The sequence below is a fragment of the Bos indicus genome, chromosome 12, assembly GCF_029378745.1.
Source record: "Bos indicus isolate NIAB-ARS_2022 breed Sahiwal x Tharparkar chromosome 12, NIAB-ARS_B.indTharparkar_mat_pri_1.0, whole genome shotgun sequence".
Classification (NCBI taxonomy): Eukaryota; Metazoa; Chordata; class Mammalia; order Artiodactyla; family Bovidae; genus Bos; species Bos indicus.
In genome coordinates this window covers 77317313-77338665 of record NC_091771.1, presented here as the reverse complement: position 1 = coordinate 77338665, position 21353 = coordinate 77317313, and the positions used below count along the sequence as shown (strand labels likewise).

The window sequence follows — 21353 nt, the reverse complement described above, 5'->3', positions numbered from 1 at the left end:
ACATGACACTTCATTTTTCAAAACATATTGAAAACTCCTGTAGGTGTTAGATTTTTCAGAAAGCTGTGACTTTTGACTGTAGGCAAGAATTCGCTGCTCACGTAGGCTTGTTATAGCCGCTCTGTGATGTCATGATGTTATGGGGAGAGTTTAGGTTCTTTCCTCCCTGACCCTGGTGAACTCCCCACAGGCCACATCCCTCAGACAAGCCCAGTCTGAGAACCCCAGATGTCCTTGGCTCACCCACACTTTGTAGCCACGTTTCTGAAGGGAAACATATTCATCATGTCCGATCTTGAGCCTGAGATTGATCAAAATGTAAGACCGCCTTAAGGAAAATAGTTGTGTGGCATACAACCCCTCCAGCCGGCTCTTGGTCATCTAAGGTATTTCAGCTGTCTGCCAGACAACGGTCTCCCAGGGAGCTGATTAAAGGATCCTTGCAAAACAAACCGATTTCTGAGTCAGACAGTCAAGGACTCATTATCCATTAAGTAATTTATGGGATGCCTTTAATTTCATTTTGCATAAATCTAATTACAATAAAGAAACCATGTCTCCCAGAGTTTTCTAAATTTTAATGTGGAGAAAATCTTGAGGATTTCCTATTTTTAATCTTTAAATTCTTAAAATACATCATTTAAAAGAATGATTTTTTTTTTTCCTTCCTGTGAGTGGCTTAAAATCTGAACATCCCCACCTCTATTTCTGGAGCTTAATTTAAAATAGCTCTCCACGTGTGCGCTCCCTTGGTCCTTGACTCGGCGCATCCTGAGTGGGAGATGAAGATGCCTGGGCTGGAGAGGGACCCAGGGCAGCACCATCCGAGGCACTGGGCTAAGAGCCACCTGACCTCCAGGAGTGGTGTAATCCCGCCCTAATCACAGCCCCTGAGAAGAGGTCCCTTCCCACAGGAACCACAGAGGTCCAATAAAAATACAGAAACCACTGTGGTCCCAACTGCCAAAGCCATAGAGAACCTCACTGACTTTTCCAAGAAAGACAGTGAAGGCAGCAGCCAAAGTGATTGTCCCTAAAAAGATTTTTGTTTCCAGACACCTTTAAGATTTTTAAAAAATATATTGGAAATGTAAATGAAATCGTGCTTTGAAACTCTGGCACGGATTATGGGTAAGAACCAGTCAAATCCTAAGGGGAAGCAACTCTGACTATTCCCTGGAGGGACTGATGCTGAAGCTGAAGCTCTAATATTTTGGCCACCTGCTGTGAAGAGCGGACTCACTGGAAAAGACCCTGACACTGGGAAAGATTGAAGGCAGGAGGAGAAGGGGACGACAGAGGATGAGATGGTTGTAAAGCATCACTGACTCAGTGGACATAAAGCTGAGCAAACTCCAGGAGACAGTGAAGGACAGGGCAGCCTGGCGTGCTGCAATCCATGAAGTCACAGTCGGGGACGACTTAATGACTGAACACACACTTGGGTAAGAATGAAATTTTCTACCCTGGATTCCAGTCAGTTGCTCCTCTGCTTCTCTGAATGGCTGTGAAATGTCACCTAAGCTCTCTGAGCTTTGGTTTCCTTGTTTGGAATCATGAGGATTGAAAACACTGGCCAAAAATGTTCATTTGAGTTTTTCCATTAACATCAAATGAACTCTTTGGCCAACCAATACGTAAGCCATAAATGGATGTACTGTAACCAAAATATAATTAGCAGTATATATGTGGCTTCCCAGGTGCTCAGCAGTAAACCATAAATGGATGTACTGCAACCAAAGTATAATTACTAGTATATTTTAATGACTCTCTGTTTGGTGTCTAACTCTTATCAGTGCTAGATAAGATATCAACTTGCCTTACATCTGTGTTCCTACATACACACACACTGGTGGAAATGACTCCTATTCACTGTTACACATTTTTGCAAAGCAAATGAACTGTAGCTTAAAGAAAGTAGAGCCTCTTTCCATGAAGGTGGTACAAAGTATGAAGTCCTTCAGAGAATGTTAGACAACCCTTTGATGGATGGTCTTCAAAAACTACCTCCAAACCCTCGTTGATTCTAAGGAGGGAAAGAACCCGGGCTACCAGTGATGTCTTCATTTCATAGGATACTTGTTCTTTTGAACATACTTTCAAATCCACTTCTATAGGGGAAATTAAACACTGGGGCACTCAAGGTCACGGAGTAAGTCAGATAAGCCAACGTTTCATGATAACAGAAATAAAAGGAGAAATTCCCCCACGAAAAGGTTTCCTCTTGGACCTGGTATCTTACAGTACAAGTGAAAACTTCATAAAATCCAGAGCTCCTTTTCCTGCACAAACATTTCCAGCCCATTTTCATTGTCATTTCCAGGAATGGACAGAGAGAAAAAATCCCCTCTTCAGTTAGAAGATGAGAGATTTCTAAATATACTCCTGAAACTACAGCTAGATAGAACAGATTCAACACATACTTGTATTCAAATTATGTTTTTTTTGCTATGTCTGTGTGTTCTATCTAAACATTTATAATTCAGTTAGGAGCTACTCTTATTAGAATAAAAGCAATTGTATTAGATACCAGTTAAGACTGACAGCACTTACCGGTTTCCTGGAAGTCCAGGACCCAGTGGGTGCAGTCAGTTTAATTATCAAGCCATCTAGGCCTGAAAGCCAGGGAACCCTTTGTCAGAACTTCCATTTCCTGCCTCTGGTGGCCAGGACTGCTTTTCGCTTGACCCTTTTCCTTTTCTCTCTCTTTCTGTAATCACCAGCCGAATGCCTTGTTCATATGCCTGTACATGTACAAAGGCCAATTACCCCTTTGAACAAAATTTTTGTAACATAACTTTTATTACCAACAGATGAAAATCATACATAATCTAGCCAACATACACACATTTAAGAAAAATCAATATATTGTCATAACTGAAATACAACTAAATATCAAAGGAAGTAGAGAAGATTCTTGAAAGTCCCTTGGACTGCAAGATCAAACCAGTCAATCCTAAAGGAAATCAACTGAACATTCATTGGGAAGAGTGTTGCTGAAGCTGAAGCTCCAGTACTTTGGCCACCTGATTCGAGGAACTAACTCATTGGAAAAGACTCTGATGCTGGGAAAGACTGAAGGCAAAAGGAGAAGGGGGCCACGAAGGATGAGATGGTTAGATAGCATCGCTGACTCAATGGACACGAATTTGAGCAGACTCCAGGAGACAATGGAGGACAGAGGAGCCTGGCATGCCGCAACCCACAGAGTCTCAAAGAGTTGGACACGACTTAGCGACTGAACAACAACAAAGCTATTTATAAAATAAATGTGTGTTTTAGAATGTCCAAGCTTAGGCAAAAGTATATCAGAAGACAGAATGAAGTGCTGGATATCCACAACTTATCTTGTGTGATGGGCACACAAATGCAAACTGACGTAGGTGTGACAGGTGATGTGGCCAAACAATTCCTGTTAAAGCTCCTAACAAGTTAAAGAACAATCTTGCCTCAATTTACATAGTTGCATTCTTGAAAAATTCAGTTCTATCGGCTGTCCAAAAAATACAAAATCAATTAGAAAAAAACACTCGTGCAAATACGTGAAACAGAGTTTTAAGATCTTGACCCAGATTACACAGAATAGCATTTTTACTTATGTGAATGTCCAGCTGTACACTCAGCACTCACTACACACAGACTAGTTTTTCACTCCCAGAGAGTCATATCCATTGCAAGATGTCAAAATCCATTACTTCCACCCATTACATTCCAGAGATGTTGCTTGGTCATTAGGACGATGAGGGGGAAATGCTCCTTTAAATTTCCAAGGTTCTCTACAGGGGGCAGTGCTATCTCCACTGTTGACAGTGCTGAGTAAGTCTGAGTAAGTAGACTCTGTTATAAAGTATCAGGATCATTAGTAATGTAGATATTGGGGAGCGCTTGAGATCTAGACAAGTCCCCAGCTGGAGGATCACTTGGGATGCATTAGAATTAGAAGAGCTCACAGGTGGTGAAGTTGGTTGGTGATTCTGGCAAGGGTCCAGGAGAAAAGGAACACTTCAGGCCCAAACTTATACCAATGGGAAAGAATCTGCCTGCTGATACAGGAGACACAGGAAAATCCCTGGGTCAGGAAGATGCCCTGCAGGAGGCAATGCCTACCCACTGCAGTATTCTTACCTGGAGAATTCCATGGACAGAGGAGCCTGCGGGATTAGGACTGAGCAATGCAGTGAAGGGAACTGTCAAAGAGGACTTCAAAATGCGGTCCTGTGTGAGCGGGAGGACAGTGATGCTCTGCCCAGGAGGAAGGAAGTTGGGGAGAGGAGGCAAATTGGAAACTGGGGCATAGAGGTCGTGGTCATGGGTATATAGTTGGAATTACTATTCATAGAAATGATAGCTACCACCACAGAACAGCTAAAATGAGAGAGAAAAGAGAAATACTTATAACAATATTTACATCTGTGTGTATAATCTAGGAGGGGCTTCCCAGGTGGCGTTAGTGGTAAAGAACCCACCTGCCAATGCAGGAAATGTAAGAGACACAGGTTCAATCCCTGGGTCAGGAAGATCCCCTGGAGAAGGAAATGGCAACCCACTCCAGTGTTCTTGCCTGGAGAACCCCACGGACAGAGGAGCCTGGCGGGCTGCAGTCCATTAGGTCGCAAAGAGTCGGACATGACTGAACCGACTTAGCACACGCATATACGTAGGAGAGAAAAAAGAAAGATTTGGACAGGGTCAAAGACACTTTGTTCAGTTATTTAGAGATGACAGAAAGAAGAGGAGCAGGTGGAACCAGAGGAAAAGAGTAATATGAGACAAAGGGTTTTCTGAAGAGTGTTACATCCAGGTGATGGGAGAGACATGCAGAGTTTCAGGGTGGACTGAGCAGTCAAAAATGATCAGTGCCCCGAGATCAAGGGTATGTGGACAACTGGTGGTGGCAGATGTCACCACTGCCTCTGCAGATGGCAGTTTAGCACAGGGGGAGGAGGGTGCTGGGGAACAAGGTGCTCAGTGTCTGGGGCTCCCCAGAATACCTGGGGCTGCAAGAATATCATGGAGCAGCCAGGAGAATTCTGAACTCTGGTGCTCAGCAGGCAGATGGCCCTTGATCACCGGTGGGCTTCTAGGGAAGCGACCTTTGTGAATCTGAGATCTGCTCACAGCATCGTAAAGCCACCCTCTGTGGAGCCCCAGGAGCGAGGCAAGAACCTGCTTCTCCATCACTCTCCCCCATTTCCTTAGTCTTCTGAGTGGAAGGAGAAGAAACGCACGGGAGCATGGGAAAATGGCAGGACGGGGTTTGGGCTAGAAGAGGCACCCAAAGGAGGAGGAGCGACTTGGGCACTGGCCAGGGTGGGGTGGAAGGCTCTGAGACTGGGGCAAATAGAAGAGGGGAGTAAGGGCAGCAGACTGGTCTCCGGCTGGAAGGCAGGCAGATGGAGTAGAGTAGTTCTTACTCTGGCCTTTATATCTCAGTCCGGGAAGAGATATGGTACAGGCTGAGACCAGCTGAGGTGGGGCTTGAGATGTCCCCCAAGGGTAGAGAGATAAAGCCACAGGTGTCAAACAGCCCAGGAAGCACCACTTCAGTGCAACAGCGTGAACTTGTTCTGAAATACACGATTTCTCCACCTGCCCTCAGCAACCTGAGAGCAGGAGCTGCCAAGTTCCTGATGTGATAATGCATCAGTCCTACCCCCTCACTCCAGCTCACCCTGCTTTATTCCCTTCCAAAGTCCTGTTCCTTGTCTGACACTCAACATATTTACTTACCTATCTGCTCAAGCTCTCCCTCAAGCACAATGTGATGTCTCTGAGGGCAGGGTCTGTCTGTATCCCTGCCATCTAGGGCAACATCAAAACTTCAGGACAGGGCAAGTACACAATAAATATTTGCTGAATAAGTGAAAGGCTGAATAGACAAATAAGTAAAAAGAACATACTATGCAGCTCACAGTTTGTATCGCCTGTATAGTTTGCTTTGTTCCCTCTTCATGATGTGATTTGAAACATCCCTCAGCCACTGTTGTTCTTGCTGTTAGTTCTCTGGGACTCTGATTTCTTAGCTTTAAAAACGAGAGGGTGCAACAATTTCTAAGGCCACTTCTGCCCTTAATGTTCTGTGACTGCACGGTCATTGGCAAGGCTGATTTAAGGAGAAATGTATTTTTAGGACCTCTTCTGGAAATCTTATCAGCCCGGCTGGGTTTGGCCTAGATTTGTTACCAGGCCATTTGAGCCCAGGGATCTAACAGGAGCAAGGGCGTGTGTGTGTTGGTGGGGCTGGGGAGGGGAGAATAGAGGGAAAGGGGAGGGGTCTTTGGGGAGCTCTTGTGTTCCTGCACCAGAGTTCAGATTCAAGGAGGCTCTGTGCAGGCTCTGTACTCAGCACCCAGGAAGGAGCAGGTATTAAACACTGCAGTCCCAGGTGGCAGAAAGCACACAGATCTAGGTCTCAGGACCCCAGGGGTTTAGTTCTTCTTCTTCATGCTCTCTCTCCCACCAGAACAGCACGTAGAGCGCTACCATGCACCAGGAACTCAGCAACACTCCCAGTCCTGTCTTCATGCTGTGCTGGTGGGAGCTGCTCTGCTCTCAGACCTCAAGGAGGGGTCTGGAACTTTCTGAATGGAAGCACTACTGGTTCCTGAAGGTTCTCAGCAAAATAAATAAATAAAGATTGCTAAAAGTGGAAGTGAATTTATTGCTTGGTAAGACTGGGCTCCAAGAGACCCTGGTATTTCCAGCAAGTGAAGGCCCAGTTTTTGAGCCACATGGTGCTTCCCAGATGGTGCTTGTGGTAAAGAACTTGCCTAAAAATGAAGGAGAGGCATAAGGGACACAGGTTCGATCCTTGGGTAGGGAAGACCCCCTGGAGGAGGGCATGGCTACCCACTCCAGTATTCTTGCCTGGAGAATCCCATGGACAGAGGAGCCTAGCAGGTTACAGTCCATGGAGTCGCAAAGAGTTGGACACGACTGATGCAACTTAGCACGCACGCAGAGACCATCAACACAGGATACCCTGGGGTTAAACGTATCTCTGAAGGCAAACTAGAGACAGTAGATTTTCCTCTGCCCTGGTCCCCTTAAGTAACGGCCATTGCTAGGTACCCATTCTTCTTGATTTTTGCAAGCCGGTGTTGAATCCATCCCAGGGAGGTTCTGCTGGGAAGATCCTTCCAGCCCACCAACTTCTTTTCACTTCCAATCACATCCCACTAACTTCAGGGAATACAATCACAGAACCAGACACGGGGGGTGTCTGGATTGGATGTTCCCAGGGTTCAGAAGGCTCCAGAAGGATGCAGAATGCTACTTATTTTTTTGAGCCTTGTGGGAAAGATACCAGCAGCGTCAGGCATGCAGGTGATAGTACCTCATTACTATCTAACCCCCAAAACTTTTCCCTACAGAGCACCATTCAACTTCAGCTGAAAAACCGAACCCAGGAATTCAGGATCAGGGAGAGACCAATCTATTCAAATAAGATTTTAATTTTGTTGTCATTTCACTCACCCTAGAAGTTAAAAAAAAGAAAATCAATTTCCTGCCACACTTTTTAAAGTCGCCATTGACAAGGCATGACTCAAGTCCCAAGTACAAAGCAGGCGACAAAAGACGGTGGGAGTCAACAGTTCCCCTTATCTCTCAGGAAATTGAGCTTACTGCTGGAATCGAAATGGACAACAAATACTTTACTGTGCTTACAACTTGGGGTTCTAAGTAATTTAAAAAAAAAAAAAAAAAGGATAAATCTGGCAACCAAAGGGATATTCTATAAAAACGTCCAGCATGCTGAGGCTGGGCATTATCAGGGGTGACAACTGCTAATTGCTGGAGGGAGGTGGCATCGGCTCACGACTTGTGAAACCCCTCCTTCCTCCTTTTGCTTTGCTTTGCCCAGACAGGGCACTCCTTGGAGGCTAATCACCACCGTGGCGCTGCTTCCCTGCTGCCGCCAGTTGTCATTATTTCTAAGCAACGTCACCCTGTGCTATGTCACCATGGCAACACCGGGCCACCACTCGGAGGAGTGCCACAGGGAAACGGGGAGAGGAAAAAACGGGTCACGTGCCGAACCGCTCCCAGTCACGGGCAACTTCTGGGGTGGCAAACGTGCTTCTTCCCATTTTATGGAAGGGGAGACTGAGGAATGGACAAAGGCTCTCCTGCCTTCCGGGGAATGGAGGAGCAAACCGCCAAACTTTAGGACCACACCGTGTCCAGCTCTGTGCTCCCTCGTTGACATGGCGGTCGCTCAGTCATTCGACAAACGAGCAAGCAGACACCAGACAGGGTGGGTGCTTTGGTATTTTGTAGGTAAACCAAGAACTCCTTAGGCATCTGTTTCAAAGTATGTACACTAAACACTGGTCTCTTAACTACATGTTTTGCACATTATTTTCCAGACATACAATTTTTATTTAAATGTCTAAGTAGTTTTGCTTTCCCAGGTCTACCCAACCTGTGGACGTCCCTCAGCTCCTCAGTTGTTCTCTGCCCATGGCATTTCTTTCCAAAACAGATCCGTTTTCCTTTAGGTGTTTTTTTAAGAGATGTACTGCTGAGTCGGAAAATTAATAGCCTGGTATAACCTGTGATACCACCCTCACGACAAGCTCTCGAGTTACCTGTTCATTATTTTTCAAAATGATTTTATCACCTGCGTTCCCACGTGCACGCTTCAGCTGCTCTTCTAATGCTGGTTATTCCTGAAACCAGTCTGACCTCCTTCTCAAACAGAACCAATGGCTTTGAATCAAACCAAACGTGACAAGATAAAATAAGAGAGAAAAAAAAAGGTGGAGTCTGAATAACACCTTCTCTGATACGCAGATCATCCTATGCCTACCCACTTAACAGTCTTTGCCTATTCCAGTACCCAAATCTTTTTTTTTTTTTGGTCATTAACACTATGTATAAAAAAGCAACTTGACCACAAAGTAAAGCTTTTACAATTAAAATATTATTTTCCTAATGCAGTCTCTAACAGAGATGAAATTGGAAAGAATTTTTATGATGACAATAAAACTTTATGTGTAGAAGTAAATGGGTAAATGGGGTTTTGCTTATTGCAATGGGTCTTCCTGGCAGCAGTCAGAATGTCTTTCTCAGGATTGAACATCAGTGTGCGTCTAAGGGAGACACGGATGGTTTACCCAAATCCACGATACTGAGAGTCAAAGACATCGCAGCTTACACAACCACGTGCCCTTGGGCCAGCCTTTAAAATCCAGACTTCCTTTGCCCCATTCCTTTGTTGCCAAGACTCTACTGATCAGCTGTCCATGAAAGCATTTGGAAGACTTAAAGCAGGGCACCAGTGTGAGGATTTCATTCCCAGGGTCCTTCCTGAACAATGGTGGGAAGGTAGCCACTGATGCTGGAAACTTCAATGAAGACCAGTGGCAATCCTGCAGCCCTGGCCAGAGACAACCCCGTCTGCACCGATTTTTCCAGGAAGAATGACTCAGCAGCAGCAAACATTTATTAAGCCTGGCTCCACGCTCTTCCCTGGGCCTGGAACTATAACTCCTCGTCAGCTCTGCTAACAGCTATTCCCAGGTCTCATCTAGCTTCCCAAATGGTAGTTCCGATATGTCCAAAGAAAGCTGATAAAAAAGATCCCTGTCCCCAGGCCAGCAGTTTTAAGGGTTCCCTCTGGCTTGTCTTGCTGCTGCTGCTGTTGCTAAGTTGATCCAGTTCTGTCCGACTCTTTGCAACCCCATGGACTGCATATAGCCCATCAGGCTCCTCAGTCCATGGAATTCTCGAGGCAAGAATACTGGAGTGGGTTGCCATGCCCTGCTCCAAGGGATCTTCCCGACCCAGGAATCGAACCTGCATTTCCTGCGGCTCCTGCATTGGCAGGTGGCTTCTTTACCACCAGTACCACCTGGGAAGCCCGCTTACCTAAGTGGATGCTTTAGGTTACCCAATGGTGACCTTCAGAAAGAGAAGCACTCTGCTTACCACACGTCAGAAAGAAGATGGAGTGTTTGAATGCACAAGTCCCTGGGTAGACTATGGACCAACTATGGATAATTAGCTCAGCTCTTCTCATTACCCACCCAAAACACAGCTAGTTCATCAGATTCCAGGCAGTTTCTAGAAGGAAAGGGCAACCAGCATCTCTTTTTCCAAAGTGGAAAAGTATAAAGAGTCTCTGAAATGTACTTGCCTGCCCTTTGGGAGTAGCCTAATTGCCTAATTGTCAGAAAATGGGTAGGGCTGGGAGTCAGAAGAGCTTTTGCACAGTGACATGTGAGCCAGGAGATTTGGGGGTGAGTTTACTCAGTCATAAAAAAACGACCAAGCAGTGGTTTTCAAACTGTGAGCAGCTACGAGGCCAAAAGTAAACATGCAGTGTAGTTTACGGAAACATTGATTTTACTTTAAAAGTATGGGGGTAAAAAGGGTGAGTCATTTAAAGTTATTTTTTAATATTAGAACATATATATATATATAGGCTTCCCTGGTGGCTCAGATGGTAAAGAATCTGCCTGCAATGCAGGAGACTCAGGTTCAATCCCCCTGGAGAAGGAGGGGCTATCAACTATGTCCCCCCATTCAACCCATATCAATTATGGCTATCAACTCCAGTACTCTTGCCTGGAAAATCTGACAGAGGAGCCTGGTGGGCTACAGGCAGTGGGGTTGCAAAGAGTTGACACGACTGAGCAACTAACATACATACACAGAGAAGACAAGATTTAGAAGACTTCAAATAAATAAGGAGACCTGTTCCGTCAGTCCTTCTAAGCCTCAGGAGACCAACTCCTCTCTCCTCTGCTATCATGATGCCTCAATGGAAAAACTTGAGAAATACTGAAGGACAGGGTCTCCTGGGCTGCTACTTCTACTTTTAACATCTAGGGATTGTGTTTCTTGCCTAGTAGTGAGAGGAATCTTTAGGGACCTGTGATCCAGTGGGGTTTAGTTTGTTAACTGCAGCAGGAACACAAAGTTCATTGCAGCGAAAGATTTCATCTGAATCACTAACCCTCCTCAAAGAAAATAAAGCTTTTCCAGGCCATTCACTTGCCTAAAATGATCATGGGGGTGTACTCTGGACTTGGTGTTACCTTTGGGGCTGGGCAATCTAATGTACCAATTCATCTCCTATAAAATCAGAGCTGGTCAAAAGCACTTGGACTGTTCATGTCGCTGAGAAGTGGTGTCCATTGCGTTTCAGCTGTAATTTGTTCACTTGGACAAGAGATAATCTTGCTTTAAGAAATCCATCAAATTAACTATTTTTCTTAGGAATTTACAATATGACTAAGGATAATATGGTAACGAAAAAGCAGATTTGGAATTGCAGATCATTTTATATCCCCACACATATAAGAATTAAACATGACAGAATGGGGGACTAGGTTTAAGGTCAAAAGAAGTCAAAATTAAGTTTAAATCAAACGTTTAGACTGAAAAAGTATTGAGGCATATGTTTTTCAGAGGCTATTACAGAGATAAGTTAGAGTAAGTTAATAATGTTAGTTTTTATCTTAAACTTTTATAACCAAAATTTTCATCAGCTACTTACTCCTGATATTTGCTAAATGCCTCCCTTCCAAACATAATGTAACAAAATCCTTCATCATGCTTCAAAAATTGGAATTTTTTTTTCATATTTCTAGGTGTGAATTGTGATTTTTCAAAGGGAAATCACAAATGTTAACAAATTTGGAAATGATTCAGTGTTACAATATTTTAATCTAGATATCTAAATGCTTCTTACTCAGCAACATTTATCAACCAAACTTCTATATGCTTGAAAAAACTGTATTGGAAAAACCCCTAAGGAAAAAAATCTAGTGCATTTTCTAGAATGTAAACTTTTAAAAAAACACTATCTGATAATTTCTGTAATAAGTATAAAAAGAAGTATGATGTAACTGTAAAAAGAAAATTTTTGTGCATCATTATTCCTTAAAGGGAGGATTAGCTTAAGGATTTTTTCTAATGAGAGTGAAAACTAGTAAACTTAGAACACATTTGATTTCCTTGGTAACAAATGAACGAGATACACAAGTGATGGTAGATTTTACTCATGTGTCAGAGGTTTTAACTCATAAGGAAATTTTTAGAATATAATGTGAACTTAATATCTATATATGTTTCCACTTGATATCATTTAATCAAGTCATGAACGTTTGAGGGTACACTACTATGAACAAACTATATATCCCAAATAAGTCTAAGCTGAGATTCCCTATGGTTGGGATGAGTAGTTTTCATTTCGTTATTTTAATTACAAGATGCAATAAATATCTGTTGAGTAGATAAAATGGATAGATGGATAAATGAGACAAAACCAAAAAAAAAGATTCTCTTGATTTTAAATGTATATATGTTATATTTTCTATAAAGGAAACTTTTGTGCAGTCTAAATGTACTAGCCTGAACTGTGTTTTTAATACATCAAAACTAATATTTATGAGATGTGTAAGGGTCTGAACTTTCAGTTAGCAAGATGAAATATCTACTGCTGGTTGCATTATTAGTTGAAAATTCTCTGGGGAAGCCTGCATTCATAGCAGGATATAAAATAGAGAGAAACATCTGTCACTAACTATTTGCTTTTGAGAAGTTTCAGAAGATCAGCTGTTCAAAATTTTCAAACAGTCAGGAAACACAACAGCCAATACCTTAATATATAACAGGAATATATGGCATAACTATTGGAAAAGAAGAGAAAATGTTATCATAATCTTCAGATGATATGATTATATACCTAGAAAATCCAAGAGAATTAAATTTAATTCTCACTAGGAAAAAGTGAGTTCTGTTGAGCTGCCAGAAATGAGATAACTAAATAGAGTTAAATGGAACCAATAGTCTTCTTGTTCTCCAGCACAGCAATAATCACGTAGAATACAAAAAAGAAAAATATACCATTTATAATAGCTGCATAAAACAAATGGGAATAATGCCAACTGAAAGTGTTTTAGACAGATATAAAAATTAACAAACTATCTGGAGATATAAAGTAATAAGTGAATAAAACTGAGAGATTTTTAGATTAGTGCGTTCTTATCATTTAAGAATATTAGATCTTACAAAATTATAGATTCAACATGATTTTAATAAAATATTAAAAGGACTTTTTTGTTGCTGGAAGAGGTTATTATGATTATGGGAAAGAACTTAAAAATGATTTTGAAATTTACCTGAAGAAGACATAGATGAGGACAGAGAGAAATTTCTGAAAAAGAATCACAGTATATGGAATCGGCACTAGTAGATGGATACATATGCTATTAATCTAAAACAATCAAAACAGGTTGTTACTAACGAAGGAACAGATAGCTCAATCAATGAAACTGACTATAAGTATCTCGAGAGAGACCCCAGTTCACCAAGAACTCAGGATCCAAAATAAGTACTGCATATGGGAAAAGATGCCTTATTCATATTGAAAAAGGTTTAGAAAAACTGAAAAGAAAAAATTATTTTGTAAACTCATACCGTTCCTCAAAATAAATTCTATGTTGATTTGATTAAAAAAGATAATCCACAAAATGGCAAAAGAAAATATAGGTGAATTATTCAGCAACAACAGGCAGGCATGTCTTTTGAAGAATTAAAAAAACAATGCATACAAAGAAAACAAAAAAGAACAACAAAAAGCCGATCTTTTATGGTTTCAATTGGTGGTGACGCGAAGCTTCTGGTTCAGTGTCAGCTTGAGTGCAAGTAGCTATCTAACTTCCCCCACAAAATCCCCAGTAAAATAACTAACAGTTGATTTAAGAAATGGGGAAAAAGAAAACTTTCAGCAGGGTTAGAAACAAGGAAAGTATATCAGACACATGTTTTGAAGTCTGTGCTACTACTATACTGAAAACCCCCAGCTTTTGCCCAGGAGTTATATTAAACCAGAAAACAACAGGTCACTGATCAGACTCCCTTGTGCCATAGAAACAGCAACAGCAGTGAGGCTTGGCCAGGCTGGATACGTCGCATACAGGCTGAGAACACGGAAAAGCTGGGTAGACAGAAGTAACCTTCATAACAAGAAATTGAGCAGAGGCGACATATCCCTACCAGGCAGCTCCTGACCAGAACCCCCTCCGCCCTGTACTGAAGCTGTACCACCATGGAACTCCATCAAATTGACATCAAGGAATCTTTTACTTCATGTTTGAGGTGAGACGTTATCGACAGTCAGGTGGCAAGTGACGAGCCATAAACACAGATTTCTCTGCCCTGGTTGAATAAAAAGAAACAAGCCTGAGCAGACTTCCTTCAAGATGAATAAATGAATTAAAAAAAAAAAAAGGCAAAAAACTAGACTTGTAAGGAAGATCCAATATGAGACCAATGGAAAGATTTTGCAAACTAAAACGAAGATCAAGATGGAACGCTCAAGGTTTATCATAAAAAAGTGGGAAATATTAAGATACCATCTTGCTTTGTGTTTGCAGTAAAGTTGAGTAAAATTCATGCTTTCTTCATGGACACATGAACTAAAAAAGGAAAGATGAGAAAAAAAGACAACAGACTGAACTTAAAAGGGACTGAGAGCTATCCAGAAATAAAAATAGTAGTTGGTTGACGTAAGAAAGGAATCTGAGTAAACCAACATTTCAATAGCAGATTAAAAAAAAACAACAACTTAATTTTATGCACTGAAGAGCACCGTCAGTGTACAAAATGGAATCAGTGAGGTGGAGAATACACCGGACATATTCATGCAACACATTCAAAGAGGACAAAGAGGAAAATGATCAGAAAGCTAGTGACAGCTATGGAGGTGAGAAAACAAAGATCCAACCTAAGAACTATTAATGCCTTAGAGAGAGAGAGTGAGTGAGAAGGAAACGAAATAGGAGCAATACTTAAAAGGTACAGGTAACAAAGTCTTGGGAGGTTCCGAAAGGAACTGAGAAAGAAGATCCAAAGAGAATTTGGTGCTCGAGGCAAATTAATAAAAAGCCTGTGAACATCCTAGCAATTATGGAGATAAAGGGAGATTTCTAAAATTATTAGCCTTTCTGCCCTCCCCCCCAAAGAGTTAGCTACAAATGAACTCATTGGCTTCTGACTTCTCTTGGGCAGTACAAAACACTAATCAAAGTCAATAGAAACATCTCTACTGAATTTTGAGTGAAAAATGTATTACTCCAAATAAATACACTCAATCATATTCTATTTCCTGCCAGAAAGTGAAAAATATTCTCAAATATGTACTGGATCAAAAACTACAGCAGTTCCCAGGAATACCACTAGAGACAGATTCTGAAGGAAAAAAATTAGGCATCGGGATTAAATATTTATGTATTAGGATGTTAATCACAGCATGATTTATGAGAACAAACAGTTTGCTTAAACAACGTAAATGTTAAGTGACAGGAAATGCTAAATAAATGATGGTATCTTCATATCATCGGACATTAATCAGCTCTTAATAACCACGTTTTCTAACCATGTAGAATATCAGATCCAAACACTTCTTCTGTGATATAAATATTTTATATTTTTTCTTTAGGAAGCAAATGTTCTATTACCAGAAAACAAAACAAAAAATATTTTAAGACAAAAATTCTAAAAATGCCCCCTGGGCTTTTATGCTTGCAAACATGTAACTTCCTGAACAATAGGTCAAATGTTACGAAAATCTAGGGACAATCATGTATAAGCTGCAAGTACACTTCCCAGCCTGAATAGCCTCAAATGCAAGAAAGTAGCAAGATAGAGAAATTACATTCTTTTGCTAAGTCTGGACATACTTTCATGATTGTGAACTTTGCCCAGTTAGATGAGATAATAAGCATATCATATGTCATAGACTGTTGTCCAAGTTGATCAGTAGAAATTATAATAATCAGTGTTACTGAAAAATAAGTCACAAGCTAAAATACAGTTTAGTATTTCAACAACCTGATGCTAATTTGAATAATTCAAACTCACAGTGAGTGGGTAGTGGTAGAGGGGCTGGCCAACTTTTAAGAAAAGAGATTAAAGGAAAGAATGAACAGAGTGACAATGGCTTGCAAATTGCAGCTTTCCAATAATAGTAAAATTTGCATAGCACTTTTCATAGAACTTGGGAATAAAAATGTTACATTATAACTGCTGGTTATTATTTCTAATAATAAGACATAACTAATGGAAGCACCAAATGAGACAGTTTAAGCATGACATTCAGGCTATGGCTCCACTGTCTCATCACCTCCTTTGATTCAATAAGATTTTAGATAAAAAGAGAGGGGTTTCTTAAGGGAAAAAAGGCCTCTGAATTTTACTTTTCTTAATAGCAGTAGGGAACTTGTTTTTGGGTTTCAAATGGCTAAAGATGTTGGCTACGGTTTGGTCTCTTTAGGGACTTGGAGCATGTATTTTAGAAGGATTGCTGGCTAAGGTTTGGAATGAAGCGTAAGTCTGCGGTATCAGGGCCCCATAATCACTGTTTCATGCTTTAATCAACTAAGCTATTCAATCAAGTACAAGAGCGTCAAACATGACTATGAAGTATTATGAAGAGTAAGTTGTTATGCAAAGAATAAAGAATTACACGTTAAATCCAGGAGTAATAAATATGGGAAGAAACGTTTGCCAAGAAACACTGTTTCCAGTGCAACATAAAAACATGAAACCTAGAATGAGACTGTCTGATGATAGAATATTTTCGGTTGAGAAAGTGTGAAGAAGGATTTGCTATATATGTTTTGATTGAAACTAAATGTGTTCTAGGTATGGGTCCACCTAGGTTTGGGGGTTAAAAGTTACAAGCAAAGCAATCAGTCAGCAGCTCCAAAATATTAAACTGCTTACAAACTATTTAAAACAAAAATAATGCCACTAAATAAAAACGTGACTAAAATATAGGGAGGCATTGTTAATTGCTTTTTAAAGCTATCTGACTTTATGAATGAACCTAAAGAAACATCTCGAGTTCTAAACATTTTTCATATAAGCAACACCACTGCCTCAAAATCCATGATACTTTATATTTGAATTCACAGATGCATATCCCAAAATGTATCATTAACGTCAACTGATCAACAAGAGAAACAGATACGAGAGAAACGATGCCTTCCTTAAGAGCTCTGAGAAGAACCATAGTCACGTTCTTCTAGAATGAAAAGCGAGAGGTTTTCTGTCCTAGACCTTATGAATCTCTTTTTCTGGTCCCTCTTTCAAAAGACAATCCAATCAAAAGACAATTTGGAATTTTAAAAATCAGGGCAGCAAACTATTTTAAAGGAAAAACAAATAGCGTGTTCTCTGAGGGCTTCTGTATTAACATATAGCCAGGATTCAGGTTCCTGTTCCTCCTAATATTGCTGAATATAAAAAACAGAATAAAGCAGACGGCAGTTTTTAATGAATCATCTTTTTAAAAAAGACATGGTGGGCAATCTTAAAGCTCTCTTCATGTCTTAGTGAAAAGCCTCAATATAATTATTCTCATTAATATCATCAGCTGTCATTTACACAGAATTTTATCTGGTGAATAAAGTGCTTCCAGCATGCACTATCTCATTAAATTTCAGAGGTGGACAATAGGTACTCAAAGGGTTGGTTTGGAGAGTGTCAGCCTGCACAAAAGGAAGATTTCCAATTACAACTTTCATTATTTAGGCTACTCAACACTGTCTTCCCCAGATTATCAAATATCAGTCTCATTGTGACCCCATAAGTATTCGGATTCACGACTGCCCCCGTGCTATTTACAGAACAGCAATAAGTATATTAAGAAAATCTACTGGCTTTGCGATAAAGCTGACTGTAACCAGCTCATAAAGCTGGTATCTGTGTCCTTCAGCAGGAAGGAAAAAATCCCGTCTGGGGGAGAGCCTGTCCTGTGGTGTGGTTCAGTACAATAGCTCTCTTTTTCTTTACAGGGTCAAAAATTCAGCAAAAGAAATTAATAAAAAGCCTTCTCAGATTAAAAAAAAAAAATTCCCTCTCTACCGCCAACCCCACTGCCCCCTCCCACCAGAAGACAGAGACAGAGAATTTTAGAAACAGGAGTTTATTCACAGTGCTTAACTCAAAGCAGACTTCCCCTGGATTAGAAGTGCAATTTACATACTGTATAAAATGTCAGGATGATATTCTGGTTCCTTATACACACTGCTGATTTTATTGTATACTTTACAGTCTTTTCCTCCCATAAAAATTTCCCCTTTCGAGGTTTAGATCATTTTCTAACGTAAAGAGTAGGCATTCACATTTTTCTTTTTGAAATAATGAGGCAAAGTGGTTTGCCATAAACATTTGAAGTTCAACAGGCATTGGCCCATGAATATATATGTATATATATGATTATGTGTATGTGTAGGCAGATAAAGAGAAATAATAGTAACCAACATTGATTGAGGGCTCTCAAAATGCTAAAGCTCTAAAATTCTTATTAGTCAATGCCTGAAATATCACTGCCAAAGTCCTGTTTGAAAGTTGGGATGTTGGGATGAGTGGTTATGTTTAAACTTTGAACTCCAAACAGAAATTTCAGCCAGTTTTAGAGGCTGGTTGCAATTTAAGCTCCATATTGAACTAACAGTCTAAATGCTCTAAACCTCACTTTTTTTTTAATTTGTAAAATGAGGCAGTATTATATGTCTCTCTCAGGGCACATTAAATTAGAAAAAAAAATTAATGTTTTGAAAGTAATTGTCAAAGTGCCTAGAACATAGCAAGAGCTTTAAAAGAGTTAGTTCCCTTCTTCTGCTCTATTCATTATCTGTTATTTAACCTAGAAATCAAAGAAAATTGTGCTGCTCTGTGGACCTGGCCCTGAATTCCTGATTTGTTTTAGTGGAGGGACATAAGCACTTGTTCACTTTCTTTCAAAAACAGCGAGAGAAATGACTACAAATTAAACTAGAGCAAAACATCAGAATCCCATCTCAAACGGCTCTTTCCTGTGTTAACAGCCTCCAACCCCACCACCCTGGCTCACCTAATATCACTTTCAGGAGAAAGGAGAGAAAAGGAGAGTTGTAAAATCATTTTGTTTCCTCAAGCTTAGAAAAAACAGAAGTGCATTTTCTATAGCTACCTTTAGTCAAGGCAACTTAATTTTTCCCTTAGGGTTTGAGTGAGTTAGGATGGGTCCACGGATACCAGCCTTGTACAAAGAACTTTCAAGTGCTGGATTTTGGAGACACCCAGAAATTTAGTGTTACCTGCGGCATGCAAGTTACGATCTCCTTGCGGTCTACTCCGGAGAGGACTTTTGTGAGGATTCCAACTTCGCAACACCTTGGAAGGGCCTATGCCAGACTACCAAATGGATGTCACTCAGGTCTCCCCTCCCCACCTTCCTCGTCCATGGCAGGCATGACCAATTGATCCCAGGGCTTTTCCCATGAGTCTACACTTGGCAGTTTAAAATTTCTCAAAGCAAGTTTCCAGGCAGGCAGCCACCACCTACAGATCAGAGTTCCCTTGTGAGCCGAAGCCACCCCCAGACTAGGCTAAAGGTTACCTTTGAACTACTTGTGAAAAACAAGGGTAGAGGGTGCGTGCTTGCTGAATAAATGAACCGTCTTCATGTAATTCTAATGGGAATATTTACCCTACTTGTGAGCACAAACGTCTCAGACATTTCATTACCATTCATTTATTCATTTAGATATAAATACCCGGAATACTACTTATAAATCACTCTTATCTCTTCATTAATAAGCGCTTCTTAAGAGTCATTATGAGATAAAATAGTCTTGGCCGGTTCACATTGCTGTATGTCGTTATAATTAAGAAAAGTGTACATCTTTATGAATAGTCTATAATTCGGGCTCTTCAGTAATTAGATTGAAATGAAGTTTTATTATGTTTCAATTTCATTTTCTATAGTAGTGGATAAATGGAAGTCTACCTGGGGTGCCTGTCACCCAGATAAGCTTCTGTTTTTATGGGCAGTGCAAAGATGTACCGAGAGCTGATTCCTTCAAAACAAGCACTGCAAAACAAATGCCTGATTCTCTGGCCAGGGTGCATTAGTGGCAAAACAAACAGGCCATTATATCTGTGGCAAAGAATGAGATTGCAAAGTCAGTGAGGAACAAGGCACATTATCAGCTGGTCTACATTGTAAAACAAAGGCACAAAAGCGCTGTTAATACACGAAAAAGCCAAAGTTTCACGGTTCCCAGTGAACTTCAATGGCTGGTGGGATCAACCTGAATTTAAGTTGACTTGTCTCTGTTTAGTTTCCATATTTTCCTTACCAGACGGCATGTCTCCCTTTCTGATCAGGATCTACTCAGCAGTATTCCTGGGTACTGGCCTCTTTTTCTCTCTGTCTCTCTCAATTTGTTGCTCTTAAAATGATAGCCTGTGTTTATTCAGGATTTAAAAAAAAAATCAACCTGTTTGAAACACGAGTAAACTTAAATTTGCTGCATCTATTTTCACAAGTGCGGTTTTTCTTGGGGCATGTGGTAATATTTTAAAGAAAGCAAACGCAACTAAAGGATGGCTTTGGAATTTTACAAGCATTTCTAGGACCTAACCCTGTAACGCTAAGGCCTTTAAACTATGAGGAATTTTGAAACCACCTTTATCCAATGTCATGTGAGACGAACTGTGTTTTTTGGATTCTGTCACTTTTGGCCAGCTGGGAGGGCAGCAGACAGTGCACACCACGGTGGAGCAGAAGGGTGCAGTTTCTTTTCTTCCATTTTTGACGGTGTGTGGAGAACAAGTAGGCATCTGTAGAGAAGCTTCACTTTGACTCTTTCCCCTGCTGCTTCTGACGAATGATAACAAAATAAGATCTACGCTGCAGGACAAAAATTTCCCTAAATATTTAGCCCTATCCATGCTGAATAAAATAGCCTTATTTCGGTGCATCCGTATTATACTATTTGCTGGCAAAATAACTCTTTAATTCATGTGTTTTTCCCTTGAAAGGTAGGAGGAAAGAGGCAAAATGAAACAAAAACCTAACTGCCTATTAGCTTTAGTTTATAGATGAGCCTTGATAAGCCTCAGAAGCCACTAATTAGAAGGAGCTCACTAATGAGGAGATGGTGACAGCCTTCTCCCCCTTCTTCGCTGGCTGTCATTGGGTGCTCCCTACAAGGTCCCCATTCAAATGTATCTTCTTGGAAAGTCCTTCCCGGCCCTGTTCCCCCACCCCCACTGCCCCAGAAAGGCACTCTTCCTGCCACTGTGCTCCACCTACTTGAGTCGTCATGTCCTCAGTGCTGACCTTGCTGATGTTGAGTCTGGTTAGAACATGAGCCAACTGAGCCCGGGCTAACACCTCTTTCTAGCTCAGCACCCAGAACTGCATCTGGGTACTTACCTGGGGTCTGCTGACTGATGGACTGACCAAAGAAATAAAGGACCCAAGGGATAAAGAGCAATTGCTAAGGAAATTTAAGGGCCTTAATTTTCCGTTCTCCACAGTGAACTGGAAATCCATCTGCCTA

General features: G+C 41.0%; 1 protein-coding gene across 8 annotated transcripts in view; it reads right to left on the bottom strand.

The window, feature by feature from the left end:
- MBNL2 (muscleblind like splicing regulator 2) overlaps positions 1-21353 on the bottom strand; it is a 161730-nt gene that overhangs the window by 117134 nt on the left and 23243 nt on the right. The window contains exon 2 of one of the 8 annotated variants that reach the window (XM_070800401.1): positions 2554-2744. The exons of the other annotated variants lie outside the window; for them this stretch is intronic. The gene's annotated coding sequence lies outside the window, so the exon portion shown is untranslated. The remainder of the gene's footprint in view (positions 1-2553; positions 2745-21353) is intronic. 8 annotated transcript variants of the gene reach the window in all.